This window comes from Eucalyptus grandis, chromosome 6 (assembly GCF_016545825.1).
Source record: "Eucalyptus grandis isolate ANBG69807.140 chromosome 6, ASM1654582v1, whole genome shotgun sequence".
Taxonomy (NCBI): domain Eukaryota; kingdom Viridiplantae; phylum Streptophyta; class Magnoliopsida; order Myrtales; family Myrtaceae; genus Eucalyptus; species Eucalyptus grandis.
The window spans coordinates 54,236,220-54,246,326 of NC_052617.1; positions in this window are offsets into that span (position 1 = coordinate 54,236,220).

Here is a 10,107-nt window from a genome sequence, read left to right on the forward strand (position 1 = left end):
ATAGGCGTAAATCATTCCCTTAGTAACAAAGTCGATAGTCCATGGTGCCCTTCAAGTATCTCAGGATCCTCTTCACTGCTTTCTAGTGTGCTTGACCAGAGTTTGATTGATATCGGCTCACCAATCCCACGGCATAATATATGTCAGGTCGAGTACACATCATAGCATACATCAAACTTCCGACTGTACTAGAGTAAGGAACAATTTCCATCACTTTAATTTCTTCTGGAGTCTTAGGACACATCTCAGTACTTAGGCCTTCACCTTGCATAACAGGGGTATCAATAGGATTACATTGTTGCATATTGAAATGATCAAGAATCTTCATTATATAAGACTCTCGTGATAAAGTAAGGAGTTTCCTTGATCGATCTCTTTCGATCTTAACTCCTAATATGTAAGCAGCTTCTCCCATCCATTTCAAAATTGGAGGACAACCATTCTTTTATGGTGATAACCAAAACCTTGTCATTTCCAGCCAACAGAATATCGCCCACATAAAGTGATAAAATCACAACTTTACCTTTGGACCACTTGACATATACACAGTGATCTTCTTTGATCATTGCGAAACCAAAAGTTGTTATTGCTCGATGAAAACGAAGATACCATTGTCTAGATGATTGCTTAGGGCCATATATTGAGCGATGAAGCTTGTAAACTTTATGCTCTTAACCTTTAGCTATGAAACCTATTGGTTGTTTCATATAGATTTCCTCATCTAGTTCTCCATTGAGAAATGCCGTCTTTACATCCATCTGATGTAATTCAAGGTCCAGATGTGCAACGATGGCTAGAATAAGGCGTATTGAGGCAAACCCTACAATTGGTGAAAATGTTTCCTTATAGTCTATACTCTCTTGTTGAGTATAACCTTTCGCCACAAAGTGAGCCTTATACTTTTCAATGGATCCATCCGCCCTTAGCTTAATCTTGAAGACCCATTTGTTTCCAATGGCCTTACGATTGGGTGGTAGATCAACCAAGTCCCAGACATGATTTGCCTTCATTGACTCAATTTCATCTTCCAAAACTTTTCTCCACTCTTCCTTATTAGAGGATGAGAGAGCCTCTTGAACAGTCTTAGGCTCGGCATCGTCATTCTGAGCAGTCATAAATGCTTCCCCTTCAATCTCAAAATGACGACGGGGAATACTTTTACGATTACTTTTACGCAATTAAATTTCTCTTGAATTCAATTCTTCAGGCGATGCAACACTCCCACTAGGTCTTGCATGTTGAGGTGAATTTTCATTTCCCTTTACAACAATAGTGGGTGTGTTATCAGGATTTTCCATCTCATATAATTAGAAGTCCTTATCAATCTCACATCTACTAGGAAAATCGGTCTCCAAGAACATGACATATCGTGACTCCATTTCGGTCACACTTCCATCAGCTTGTTCACCTATGAACACGTCCCCTTTGGAGTGTTCTGAATATCTTATAAAGATACATTTCTTCCCTCTAGGACTTAATTTGCCATATTTATGGGAAGAATCATGAACATAAGTTGCACATCCCCATGGACGTAGACTACTCAAGTTTGGTTTCTTACTAGTCCATAATTCATAAGGGGTGGAAGTGACCGATTTTGAGGGCACTCGGTTAAGTATATAAGTAGCAGTCAATAACGCATCTCCCCAATAGGAGATAGGTAAATTTGCTTGCGCAATCATAGACCTAACCATTTCCAATAGGGTTCTATTCCTTCTCTCAGCTACCCTATTTTGTTGTGGAGTACCAGGAATAGTCAATTGTCATACAATTCCTTTTTCATCACAAAGAGCCTTGGATTGCTCAGATAGATACTCACGTCCACAATCGGTTCTCAATGCCTTTATTGTTTTATTCAACTAATTCTCTACCATTACTATATATTGTCTAAATCAGTCTAATGCTTCTGGCTTATGGGAGATCAGAAAGACATAATCGAAACGTGTGAAACCATCTATGAAAGTGATGAAATATGAGACTCCATGCTTCGCCCTCACATTCAAAGGACCACAAATGTCAGAATGTATGAGATGCAATGGAAATTCAGCTCTAGTCTCTTTACCGAATGGTTTTCTAGTTGCTTTTCCCGCTAGACAATGTTCACATACGGATAGACTAACATTAGTGAGTGACACTAAAAGGCCTTCTCTAGCTAATCTTTGCATTCTTTGCAATCCAAGTACTTGCATCAATCTCAACATTACTAGAAGATACAATTAAAGAAAAACAACCATCGACATTAACATTGTATTGATCATAGTCAATTTCTAACAGCATAAAACCATTCGATACATGACTTGAACCATAATAAACTGTTCTATACAAAATGTCAACACAATCACCATGGAAATTCAACACATAACCTAAGCTAAGAAGAACAACTACAAAGACCAAGTTTCGTCAAATATCTGAAGCATAAAGAACATCATGTAGGAATATGTTTCGACCACCACGTAAGATTGATTTACATGTGTCAATACTCTTCACTTCAACTCTTGAGTTATTCCCAACATATATCCATCTTCTTCTAGGCTGTATTTGACGATACTCCATAAATGTTTCTCAGTCTCTAGCTATGTGGTCTGTTGCTCCTGAGTCTACAATCCACATTGGATGAGATTCAACAAGCATTACAGTACTAGAAACAAAAGCATTACTCAAAGTAATGGAGTAATAGGGTACCTTTTTTGGCTCAGTGCATTTACGAGCAAAGTGACCCATCTTGGCCTTGTCGTTCTTCCCACCAAGCTTCTTGCGTTGGAAGGTCTTAGCCCTCTTAGGTGCCTAATCAGTCTTCTTCCCTTTGTTGTTGAATTGATAATTCCTTTTGCGCTTAAAGCCTGAAGCTTTGCACGAACTCGATTCAGCAACATAAGCATGAGTAGAGGATTTCGTAGCCTCTAGGCGCTCATCCTCTAATTTCAAATGACGCGCTATATCATCAAAAATGACAATATTCTCATTATGCGTCATATTGATTTTCATATGCTTCCAATTGTCAGAATGAGACCTTATAACAGCCTGAACTTGCTGTTCATCAGTAAGGGAGTGACCTGCCAACTTCAGCTCACGAATCATGTTTGACATCTCCTGAAGATGCTGTCTCATCGTTACATTTGGGCACTTTCAGAATGTGTCAAACTTGATGGTGAGTCTCCTCAGCTTAGTGGCAGATGTACCCCTAAACTTATCTTTCAAGGCAACCCACATAGCTTGAGCGTTATCATAACTTTCAAACTCACACATGAGATCATCTTGCATACAGCTCAGCAATGTGATGCGAGCAATGCTATTTTTCTTTTTCCAAGTTTGATAAGCTTCCATATCTCTCATGTGTTGAGCTGAAGTTCCATGCTCAAGTTCATCCATAGTATGGTTGAGGGTTTCTAAAACCTCTTGCTCCTCAAGGATGTACTGAACCTTTCGGTGTCAAATATCATAATTGTCACCGTTCAGCTTCTCACCCTTATTGAAGTCAGCCACAATGGTCTTAGATGCCGAAGTCATAATCAATTGCTATAACACATTGACATAATAAATGCAAAATCAATACTAGCACACTTTACAGAGTAACACACATATTTAATTTGCAGCAAAGACAAACTAAATTAATGATAATTCAACAAAAGACACAAAAGCAAAAGTCCACTATGTTCCCAATCAACTTCTATGTACAATTGTTCTATTATCATTAATTAGTTTAATTTGCGCAAATATTAAGTTCTAGGTGAAGACTCATTTGAATTCTACCAACCTATGAACTTCCACTAGGAAAAATAATTACACAACCTCATGTAATTTCTATATTTTTCCATTAACACAAAAACATAGCATGATATGAACCTACGTACAAACGACAATCATGCTTCAGCTATAATCAAAATCGCAATTCAACATGTAATGGATTTCCTACCATTGTTCGAATTTTCTAGCAACTAGAAAATTGCAAGTATATTAAACTATATACATTAAATCATCGAACCAATTTCTACACAGCATATATGACATCATTTGCAAACAAGCTAGCTACTATATTTCCTAAACCATGAGAAAATACAAGCTACAAATGAATAAACTATGCATTAAACCCCAAAAAAAATACGCGTACTTAGGGTTTCTTACGCATTTTAATACATTTATAAAATTAAAAAGTATAAAATAATTATACCACAGTATAGAGCACATTCATATGAACCAAACGCTATTGACCACGCTCCAACTAGACTTCCCATGAGCCCACACGCGCCGCCTGAGTGCGCAGCGTGTGTGGTGCACGAGTTAGCGAGCCAAATGGCTCCTGGCCGGTCCGACCAGTCCCACCGATCCCACCGGCGACCGGTCCGACCAATTTGACCGCCAGACCGGTTGACCAATCAACGATTGGGTCAGGTTGGGTCAACCTCGGGTCGGGTCGGGTCGCGGTCGGTGACCAGCTGGCCAACCGCCACGCGGGCGGTGACATCATTGATGACGTCATCCAAACGGTTACCAACCATTGGGTGACATCACGGTGACATCATCACGCAACAGTTTGCCGACCGACGCATGACGCGCACCTGCCAGTTCGCTGACCGGCACGTGTTGCGTAGGCGTTGGCGTTCCCAGCGCTTCAGGCACGTGGCGCCCATGCACAGCGGCTTCGGCGCGCGTGTGGGCGCTTTCGACGGTGCTCAACCCATCGACGGACTCGTCTCGACGAGTACTTTCACCCTGTATATTTTTAAATTGATTTTGGCCAAAAAAATGTTTCAAAAAATAGCCAAAACCTCACAGATGCACGTGACCCCGAACTCGTTCTTCGCTTCGGTTCAATTTCGAGTTTTCAGATGGCAATTTGGACCATTAGACTTCCAAACAATTTAGATTTCATACTCTTGATCTCGATATCAAATGGTAAATGAGAAAATTCAATGAAAAACAAGGCATAAATCACGACCGTGCTCTGATACCAATGATGGAATTTCAAGTTGGTAGAAGATGACTTACCTGATTCCGATGTGCAAACAACAATTAACCCCAGAACGAACATTGAATTGCGGATGAATCACGAACGAAATTACTCCACGTTGGTCTGGATGTGATCACGAGGAAAGTACCCGATTTCCAAAGCGTAAATGCAAACCGTTCTCCTAAAGATGAAATGGAATGCCTTGATGGAAAGGGGAGAGAAATGAGCGTATGTTCTCTCTAAGCATACGTTCTGCCAATAACAACCATCAACGGTTGTCTTCTAAGAGGCTTTTATACCTCTCACTTCATACCCTTTCAATAGTGTCTCACACCCCATCATGGACGTATTAATAAATAAAATACTACACGTGTAAAAAGGTCGAAATTGCTATAGCTATTCAACGCAAGACTTCGTCACATGAGGATTTATCATTGAATCGTCTCATGCTAGCAGCTATGAGTCATGACCATTTAATCGTCTCATCATATTAATGAAATTATTTTTTGCTCTCTCATTTATGTAAGAGATATAAGATATCATTTTTAAGAAGATGTTTTCCAGATCGTTCATTTTTCTCAAAATAAAGAGTCTTGATGTGAGGTTTTTCTTTTCAATTACAAAACTTAGCCGGAGTTTCACCAAAGAAGTTAACATATCCTGGTACATTAGGTTATTATTAGGAATTGTAAGATCACGTGATCAAATACTAAGCTTCTTTATATTTGCATGGTTATGATTATGGCACGAGCTTTTTTTGCCCACGAACTAGACTCGAATTGAATCGCAGGGAAGCCTGATCATCATTGAAGGAAAAGTTAGAGAATTATGGTTCGATGCATGACACGTGCATGTCGTTTACCCAAACCCCCATCGTTTCCGTGCGAAAAATGAAAATATTACCAAATTATGGCCGCCCAGCTAAAATGAATGTTGGTGGAGTGAATACTACCTAGACCAGTTTCTTCGTACTTAATTATTTGCACGGGACATAATCTTCCTTGTCATGCATCGTTATGAAAGTCTATAGCCCAACAAAGGGGAAATATACATTGGTCAGATTTAATTTCACATGATAAATAGAGTTAATTAGGCAGTATGATCCACACGTGATCGGACGTACCTCAAAATTATGAAGATGTAACAAAATACTTACAACACAGGTACTATATATTAAAGGAAAAATAAAATTCTTTGCGATGATAATTCTCCCATTGGACCCCATTGATGAAACATGAAAATGTTTAGGACTTAATTGGCAACATTAAAAGGTTCGTGATTAAATTGGCAAAAGTATAATAGATTTCAGAATTTTTGGACAATCTTCCCTTTGTACTTGTGCTTAGAAAGACTTTCGAATTCACTAACTTTCATTCGAGATTACCAACCTTAATTTGATTGACATCACAACGTATGCCATATCAACATCCAGATTACAGAATCCTGACAGAAGGGGGAAGTGGGAATCTGTTGGTGAAGCTACGGAGATGAGTTTAGTAGACGTGTTTTTTTATTTGGTTTGGTAACACTTGTCGTGATTGGGGACGCAGGTGAAATTGCACGCTCATTTGTGGCATAGCCTAGAGAATTTGCTTGTTATAGTTGCTTCCCCTGATGTCGGGTTGCTGAGAACTGCGCCACTTGTTTTGCATTTGGCTTGGAATGCTGTTAACGAAATGCATGTTTCTAGTATACTTGTTTATGTAGACGTAGATATTAAGAACCTGTTGAAGAGGACAAACTACCGAGACAAATGCAGTAAAAGCATAAAAGATAGAGACAGCTCAACAGTATGATTTACATTTTCTCTCCTAACATTTGGCAAACTGCCAAAGTGCTTTACTTGTCGGTCTGCGGGGCAGCAGATGATGAGTCCAGGAACAAATGAGCGGAAAATAGATGTCGGTAAAAAAAGGAAATAATTTGCAGTGACATCTCTCGATCTGTGTACTGACATTTCCTATGGTTTGACATCTTTTCCATTCTCAAGAAATATAGCAGGGTAACCGGACATAGTTTTGTGGTTTTTTTCAGCAGGAGATCGACTCCTTAATCCTCCAAAAACACGGGAACATTTATACGAATCACTGTTTGTCCCCAATTTGCGTCACAGTGTGCTCATCGTCATATCTAGGTTCGATCGTTAGCTTGAACTTTGAAAAGTGTGGACTACAAATTCATTTCTAAGTTGCAAATGCATGAAGTGGTGAATGAGAAGAAAGAGATCAAGAAGATCCCATGAGTACTGCTGTGCCGTTGCAGGTGAGGGGAAAGCTAGGAGTTCCGTTTTGTGTGCGTACTTTGGAAATGAGAGATGTTGCTTAAGTTTGAAATTTTCAATTTACTACTGTCTGAATGAGGGAGAATTACCAAAAAAAGTCATAAACCTATTACAATTGTGTCAATTCAGTCCTTTTTTTTTTTTTTTTTGCCAATTCAATCCTAAACCTTTTACAATTGTGCCAAATCAAATCATCTGGCCAAAATTGGCCAGCCGGACGTTGATGTGGACACCAGCCATCTGGCGAATGCAGATGTGGCAATTTTAAATATTTTTTTGAATATTTTAATCATTCTTTTAATTTTTTAACCTTTTTTTTTTCCCCTTCTCCTTCCTCTAGCTAGCCAGCCAAAGGCGAGGGCCAGCGAGTTCATCCTCGTCGGCCAATGGTGAGGCTTGCCCTCGCCGGCCATTGGCAAACGAGACGAGCCTCGCCTAGCAACAACAAGGCTGCCGTCGCACATCTAGTGAGGACCCTCGCTAGTGGTCAGCAAGGTTGCGGTCGCCAGATCTGGCGAGGAGCCTCGCCAGTGGCCTCGACCCTAGGCCTCGCCAACTCGCATAGCTCCATTGTCGCCCCGCACCCCTCACCGTAGCCGCCACCTGCGCCATGGTCGTGGTCTCCCCGTCGAGTCGCAGCATCACTCGCCGGTACTCCGACCATTCGCTTCACCTCCTCGAAATGGCTCCCGGCCGGTGACTCCACCGCGGCCCCGGCCTAGCGGATCATCCCTCGGCTTTGCGGAGCCGTTGCTGCAGGGCAAAGCGTGGCCGTTCCCGTTCTTGTCTTCGTGTGTCACCGCCGCCACCACCACCGGATCGGTGAGGCTTGGCCCCGTCCAACCTTGGTGAGGGCCAAGGTCGGCGGCACCGGCGAGGCTCTTCGCCGGATCTAACGACAGCAGCCTCGTCGGCCACCGGCAAGGCTCCTCGCGGATGTGCGACGGTGGCCTCGCCGTCGCCTGGGCAAGGCTCACCTTCGCGGTGGTTAGCGGGGGCAGGCCTCACCATTGGTGGCGAGGATGACCTCACTGCCGGAGGAAGGAGAAGGGGAAAAAAGAAGAAGGAAAAAGTGATTAAAAAATTCAAAAAAATATTTTAAAAATTCGAAAATATATATATATATATTAAAAAATTGTCACGTCGGCGTGCGCCGGACGGCCCGGTGTCCACGTCGGTGTCCGGCCAGCCAATTTTGGCTGGATGGATTGAATTGGCACAATTGTAAAAGGTTTATGACTGAATTGCCACAATTTTAAAAGGTTTATGACTAAATTCGCATAATTACAATAGGTTTAGGACTTTTTTGGTAATTCTCCCATCTGAATGATTCTCATTGAATCTCTCTCTCTCTCTCTCTCTCTCTCTCTCTTTGGTTATTTGGCTGTTCATTTTGATTGTTTTACCCACAAAAGAAGATTATCATTATTGTAGATACTAATGTAAATTTTGAATGAAGGAATACAACCTTTTGACTAATGAAGGTTAACAAGATAACCATACAAAATATAATAAAAACAAAAATAATGAAATTAGTGCTAATTAAACATAAAGACGGAACTTTACAAAAAAAAAAAAAAACATAAAGAAGGAAGAAACGACTTGTGCTTGAGCTCCATGAGAAGGAGATCTGATCTTACTCCTCTTCTTTGGTCATGCTTGATCCTAAAGGTTATCTTGTTAACCTTCATTAGTCAAAAGTTGAGTTGGTTGACACATCATCTGTCAATGTGTCGTCCAATGATGTTGGTGATTGGGATTTTTAATCGTTCTCTCCAAAGAAATCTAAGGATTTGTAGAAAGAAATTGCTAAGATAATTATGCCTTACTGTAAGTTAACTGGTGGAATTTGTTAACTAATTGGCCTTTTCATCGATCATTGCTGCCCCACCACTGAGAGTTATGGTGCAACTTTAAGTTTTGGAATCGTTTAAGAATCGAGTTTAAAAAGAAGTATATTTCTTCGATTAGTAAGAGAAGCTCTTCCGTGACAATTGTGCACCGGTCTCTAGCCCACAATGGCTTGCTTTTCTCAGCGAGTAGCGACGAAAGATTCAAGATATATATGTCAAATAAATAATGCATGAAAATTTAAACGGGCACTGCCCCGCACTGCACAAAGACTTCGTCGCACAAGGAACTGTAGTGGAATTGTCTCATGCAAGTCCCCAGGACCAGCTGACGTTACCTCCAGAGCTTGAACTAAGCCAATGACTACAGTTGCTTGACCAGAAAAAGGAAAATAAAAAATAAAAATCTTGGCGATGATAATTTTTTGCAAATACGTATCAACCGCCATCCATATTAGTTAGTATTAGGAGTGATCGGGTCAAGGGTGAGTAGGTTCTAGACCTAGACTCTATACTTGACTGTGTTATAACTGGTTCCATTTTTTTGGAAGCTGTACCCAACCCTGTTTGCATTGGACCCTGTTTTGGAACCATCCTTTTTTTGGTCCGGGTCCCGAGTCAATCATGTTTCCATTGGAACCTATTTTGCAATCGTTCAATATCCTATATAGTTTCAAATTTTACATTAATGCACAAAAAACCAATGTAATCCTCCTAATTTATATTGAAACATAAAGTACATGTAATTAATAAATACCTGAACTTTTTGACTAAACGAAAAACTAATAATTCATGAGACTAATTATCATAAACAAACATTATAAGGCAAAGCAAAAATCCTATGTGATGGACAATGCGACCATGAGTTAATGAGGGAGGGAAGCTAGCAAGGAAGGGGAATGACAAAGGAGGATCGCTATGCAAGAGGAAAAACGCAATTCTGAGATAAGAAATTAGAGGAAAAAATATAAGAATTTTAGACTTTTGGGCTTACAAAACCTGTTCACGAATCAGTCCGGTCGATCCATTTT